General features: G+C 44.1%; 1 protein-coding gene across 2 annotated transcripts in view; it reads right to left on the minus strand.

Moving 5' to 3' along the window:
* The window catches only part of PEX11G (peroxisomal biogenesis factor 11 gamma), a 507,211-nt gene extending 501,358 nt beyond the window's left edge, over window positions 1–5,853 (minus strand). Inside the window, exon 1 of one of the 2 annotated variants that reach the window (XM_085637659.1) lies at window positions 5,763–5,853. The gene's annotated coding sequence lies outside the window, so the exon portion shown is untranslated. The remainder of the gene's footprint in view (window positions 1–5,762) is intronic. The other variant, XM_085637660.1, reaches the window with a different exon arrangement.
* Window positions 5,854–6,124: the final 271 nt, after the last annotated feature.

Genomic DNA, 6,124 nt, shown 5'->3' on the forward strand with positions numbered 1-6,124 from the left:
CCCATTGCCCCCACTCTTGCTCTCCGGTGCTGAAGTGCATGGGAACGTACTCTGACTCCTTCTCCTTAGTGCCAATGTTTTTTAAGCAAATCACCGTCAGCTGAGATGTCTGCCTAAAGAGACCACCATATACAGGCACTAATTTAAAACTGTTGCTGCAGGAATAAGACAGCACAGCAGAAAACCATAGATTGCGTGGTAAATATGCCTAACAGTTTACAACACAAATAATGTGTTTATTAATTGTACTTTATACTGCAATAATACAATTTCTAGGCGCTTTAAAATTAGTTGTTCCTATTGCACAGTTTAAGGACAACAGAAAAATGGAAGGTTCAATTGACCCTGCTGGAAATCGACCGTGTGAACCCATATCTCAGCGGATGTTAATGGCAAGCTTTAAGCTCAATGAGCCACCCTGCTGGCAAGTACAATACGTTGCACAATTCCACTTCAGCAATTCTTACTAGCCTCTCTTGGCTAAAAGCGAATGCAGAGTGGCATTCGTTATCTAAAAAATGAACGTATCATAGGAATGGACTGCGTCGTGTGCAAATATTCATAATTATCAATGGTTCATCCTCAGGAGTGACTATATAGATGTATAAAATACTACATTCTGAACGTGTTTAATAGGATTTTCTACATTCTGTGGCAAACGTGCAAATGTTACATCTTCATTTAGTCCCGCGAGTGCAGGTTCACTAGAAGTTGCAAAATCCATCTAGTGCCGAGCTACTAGTCTGAATTGTAAACAGAACAAGGTTTGTGCAAAGCCTCAAGCTCTTACTGCAAAATTTCAGAATACAATTTTAAAGAAAGGACTAGGGATATATGTGGTATGGAAACACATTTTTAGGGCTTACATTTGCAGCAGTTGTGTCAATCTGTACACTGCTGAGAAGAGCTTGTGTGTTCTGGGCATTCACTTGAACCCACGTGTTACTGCATTTAAGATAAAGCACATAGCCCAAAGTTAGTCGTAAGATAAACGACTGCAGCACTGGTTCCCAGTATGCGCAAATCTGCTGAACCATAGAGCGGGAACGGAAAGGGAACTCTAAAACAACATTCTGGTCTCAGTTGGAAACTTCCCACCTTGTTGTTTCCATCAATATGTACAAGTTGATGAAAGCCGCATATACAGCTCCTACCAGTGATAACGATCTTAACCAGGAGGCGACGTTTCTCTTTATTGTACCACTGCAGACCACACATCAAACACATCTACAAACTATTCAAACGTTTCACACCACTCCAGACTTCTTGGCGCATCATTCGGTCTTCTTCCGATACCAAGGTGTGAACGCTTTTCAAACACATTCAGCTGAAAGGGTGCCACGGCAACACTGATAACTATCTTAATTAGGAGGCTAACTTTCAGTTTATTGTAGGATTGCTGTTTCCTTTCACAGCAGATTCCTAAACAATTTAAACTGTTAGGCCACTCCAGACATAGTGGCACACTGTTTTTTTTATCCTTTATTTTTTATAAAACAAAGTCCAAAGTTAATTCAATGCCTTTGCTATCTTTCTTTAGGTCTCGCCTGAGACAGCGCTTTAGCGCTGCTCTGGCGAGACTTATAGTAAGCGAGTTTTGGAAGTGCAAACGAGTGCTTTCAGGCCTCCAAATACAGTGCATGTGTGCCGGGCGCGCGCACCATTTGGAGGCCTGAAAGCACTCGTTTTCTTTCACTTTCGCCTGTCACACAGCCGCGCTTTGAAGTGTGATCGCGATTGCGATCACTTACATTTCGCGGGCGCTTTGATGTTTTCAGTGAGCCGCGCGGCCACTGAGGACATCAAAGCGCCCGTGAACACCATATGCCACCCCCTTCCTGCTTGTTTTAAAGTTTACAAACTCTCAGCTGGGTGCACATGCCCACGTAAAGAATTCAAAGACAAATTTATCGCTCACTATTATCACTGGGTGCCAAATCCTCCTTCCACCCCAATAGCAGGCGGCAGCAGTACACCCTGGTCTGTCCAACCAAAAGGCCCATGCAGACTCTACAGCCTATCAGCTCTACGGGACTGTGATGCGCTAATAGTGGCTGAATGTCTCCAATGCACCAATCCTGAGCCACTTTACACATTAGCAGTACCGCCCCCTCCAGATTACCCTCAGAATCCGTTAAACGACCGGAAGTACCTACGTTACGAACCAATAGCATGCGTTAACGATCAGCTACGGACATGAGGCTTGAATCACGGATGGTCCCTGTAAGTAGCTGTATTGCTGCTAATTTTTATTTGCTTATGTGTGCCAATTTACTCGGATTTAATTTTTTATGAGTGACATTTCAGTACCGTGTATGAGAAAAGAACAAAGCAGTAATATACAAACTGCCCCATACACGTCAGAAATGATTCCTTTTTGTGCACGGTAATAATCTAGAAACTTCCTTAAACAACCACAGCGTTCTGTAACTTCTTACAGAAGGTCGCAATTTTCCTTTTCCTTGTTATACAAACATCTGTGGTGCCATAATAAACAACATGCACTGCAATTTGGTATCTGGCTTTCAACAGAAGGCACAACAGCACGTATTTAATGTCATTTGGTAAACATGTAGGTGAAGTTCTAAAAAACTACTTTAAAAAGAAACACACCCTGCTGACTTTTAAGGTTGAATTAAATCAAAACATCTATCCAAACTGGAACAGTCGTTCCTTGCCATAAGTATCCTTAACAAGCATTTGCAATGCATTAGGTCTCGCGTTTACGCGAGTTTGAGCTATTGGCATTGTAAATGGCAATGCCAATAGGCATTGTTATTTGCAATGTCAATAGCTCAAACTCGCGTAAATGCGAGACCTAATGCATTGCAAATGCTTGTTTTAAGAGGTTGGTGTAAGCGGTACTCCATCCAAACGTGACCGCTATTCCCTCCACAATACTACAAGTGCAAAGTCTCAAATACACTTTTAATACGGGGGACTAGATATCCCTGGTGCTTGTAACAGAGGAGCCCGCCCACCAAACTCTAAATCAAGCCGTACAATTGATGCGATTTTGACCTTACTGTGAAAATCAATGCCGATAAACATTCAATACTTCTTCCTTTCCCATGACGGCCATACCTTAACAGCGTATCGAGCATAGGCTCACCCAACAGGTTTATTGACAAATTTGAAAGTATAATTGAGGTGTTTCGCTGAATGTAAAGGTCTTGTCAGGGCTATATCTGAGAAGTGAAACTTCTCCTAAATCCTCAATCATCTACCAGGCTGCATCTATTTCCCATGGAAGAAGGGATGTCCACTCTCCTACAGGAAGTGTTACCTGTGTACGTGCGACACGTGCAGGTCATACCATTCCGCTACGCATCACACCCATGAGCAATCACCACACGGAGAAGCCCGGATCAAGTTGCTGCGTCATGGCATTGAAGTGAAGGTAATGCGATGATTTGCTTCGGCTGATAAACACAATTGGAGGTGGATTCTAAGGAAAGGTTGCATCCATTTATTTTCGAACTCTGCATCCCTAAATATAGCTCTTTTAAATGCATACCATTGGTGAGCCAGGCTCCTTGGCACCCGTCAATGGCAAAAACATCCAACAAAAACAGACGTTAGTGTTGAGCAACGAGCTTAATAGAAACAAAAATGCCAAGACTGGGGTATTTTCCTGCTACGCTTAGTGGCCTTCAACAAAGCCTACCCTTTTGTGCCCAAAGTATTAATGCTTCACCACGATCAAAGTTCAAGAGACGGGGAAAGATGACATCTTAACGGATATTGAACCCCCCATATGCAATTCAAAATGTAGGGAGACAGAAAGGTGTTTTTAAACTGTTATTGTCCAGCCAAGACTTCCATCTCCCAAACCAAGATGTCTTCCTCACTTCGATGATAAAAAAGTGATATCCAACCTCATGGGTTAGAAGCCACAGTACAATTCCTGTTTCCCAATCCAAAATGTCCTCCCTGCTAAGGTGGTAAAGAGGTGACTCCCACCTCATGGGATAAAGGTCAGCATGATTTCCCTCTATCAATCTAAGATGTCTTCATCTGTATTGTGGTAGAACAGTGACACACCTCATGGGACACAGGCGACAATACAATGTCCCTGATCCAATTCAAGATGGTTTCCTCACTACAGAGGCAGAAAAGGGACATCTCATCTCATGGTGTGAGTACTCAATCAGGCAAGACAGACATAGTGTCTGCACCATGGAGGAGTGACAGCCTTCTGGGATACACGTAAGGTGGTGCTTTGCTGAATGCAATATTTTAGATGCTTCACGATGTTCGCATCCCCATATCAGATCTGAGCAGCTCTTCAGTCCTGTTTTACTTTTGCATCTTATAAATCCTAGTTCCGAAATTCACAAAAACCTACAAGGACCAGATAGAGACATCATGTACTCACATGAGATAACTTGAAAAAGAAGGCTTCATTGAGACATTGTGCAACACCTGATCTACATGTCTTGGGGAAATGGAGAGCAGCATGGAATGAAGGTCATAGAAGCTCACTCTCTGCTCCAAGGTCACACATGTCACCGAGGACCCTCCTTCTGATAGACAGCACCACTTGGAAGCATCCCGCTCTCTGGAAATTATGGGATAGGGGTCTGCAAACCCGAGGCTCTGGAGTGGCAGCTCAGGGCACTTCACGCAAGCCATCTGGATGTCCACCCTAGCACTCTCAAACAGAAAACTCTGTGAGGAAGCGGGTGAGATAGCTTAGCTGGTTATTGGCCCTGCTGCAGAGGGGCGAGTACAAAAAACAAATCACAGAAAACTCTGCGAGGAAGCGGGTGAGATAGCTTAACTGGTCATTGGCCCTGCTGCAGAGGGGTGAGTACAAACAGCAGATCACAGAAAAATCTGTGAGGAAGCGGGTGAGATAGCTTAGCTGGTTATTGCCCCTGCTGCAGAGGGGTGAGTACAAACAGCAGATCACAGAAAGCTCTGTAAGTAAGCGGGTGAGATAGCTTAACTGGTTATTGGCCGTGCTGCAGAGGGGTGAGTACAAACAGCAGATTACAGAAAAATCTGTGAGGAAGCGGGTGAGATAGCTTAGCTGGTTATTGGCCCTGCTGCAGAGGGGCGAGTACAAAAAACAAATCACAGAAAGCTCTGTAAGTAAGCGGGTGAGATAGCTTAGCTGGTTATTGGCCCTGCTGCAGAGGGGTGAGTACAAACAGCAGATCACAGAAAAATCTGTGAGGAAGCGGGTGAGATAGCTTAGCTGGTTATTGGCCCTGCTGCAGAGGGGTGAGTACAAACAGCAGATTACAGAAAAATCTGTGAGGAAGCGGGTGAGATAGCTTAGCTGGGTATTGGCTCTGCTGCAGAGGGGTGAGTACAAACAGCAGATCACAGAAAACTCTGTGAGGAAGCGGGTGAGATAGCTTAGCTGGTCATTGGCCCTGCTGCAGAGGGGTGAGTACGAACAGCAAGCCACAGACTTGCCTCTTGCTAGTCAGGTCAATCTTGTGCCTCTGCAGCAAAGCATTACTGGAACCGGAAATTGTAATATTTATTCTCACACTACCAATACAGTAATACAATGATGTACTACTAAGCACTATAAAACACAGTCTCCAATACATGTATGAAATGTAGCACGTAAGCACAGACTCGTCCTTGCAGAGGTATCCGAGAAGCCTCATTCATTGCCATATTAACAGGTAAAAGCAATCCAGCATCTTGTAAACATAGACTGTTAACATTGTGACGAATACCGAAAGATGAACCTGTTTGCCAGCACTCCCTGCTTTTGCAAATAAGGAAGTTGATATCCTCACCGGTTAACTTTTTCTGCCCAAGATCACACCATGCAGGAACTCGGAATTCGAACCAATGTCTTCTAGTGAGCACGACAGGAACTGGCCACGTCTCTGCTGTCGGATCTAGCTGTAAATCTTTTCAGCGCTCAATACTCAGATAAGAGGTCTTAATTAATCACTGTGGGGCCAGTCCAGGGGAAGATTTTGCATGAATCGGAGATACCAGTTATAGTTCGTTTATGTACCGTTTATGTTTTTTAAATGTCACATTTCAGCTGTTTCTAGCTGTTCTGGATAACACATTAATCTGCAGTACACTTTGTAACCGCTCACGGGCCAGCCAAAAACACCCACTCAAGTGACCCTGTTCCCTCTCTCCC

The sequence above is a fragment of the Triturus cristatus genome, chromosome 12 (assembly GCF_964204655.1).
Source record: "Triturus cristatus chromosome 12, aTriCri1.1, whole genome shotgun sequence".
NCBI lineage: Eukaryota > Metazoa > Chordata > Amphibia > Caudata > Salamandridae > Triturus > Triturus cristatus.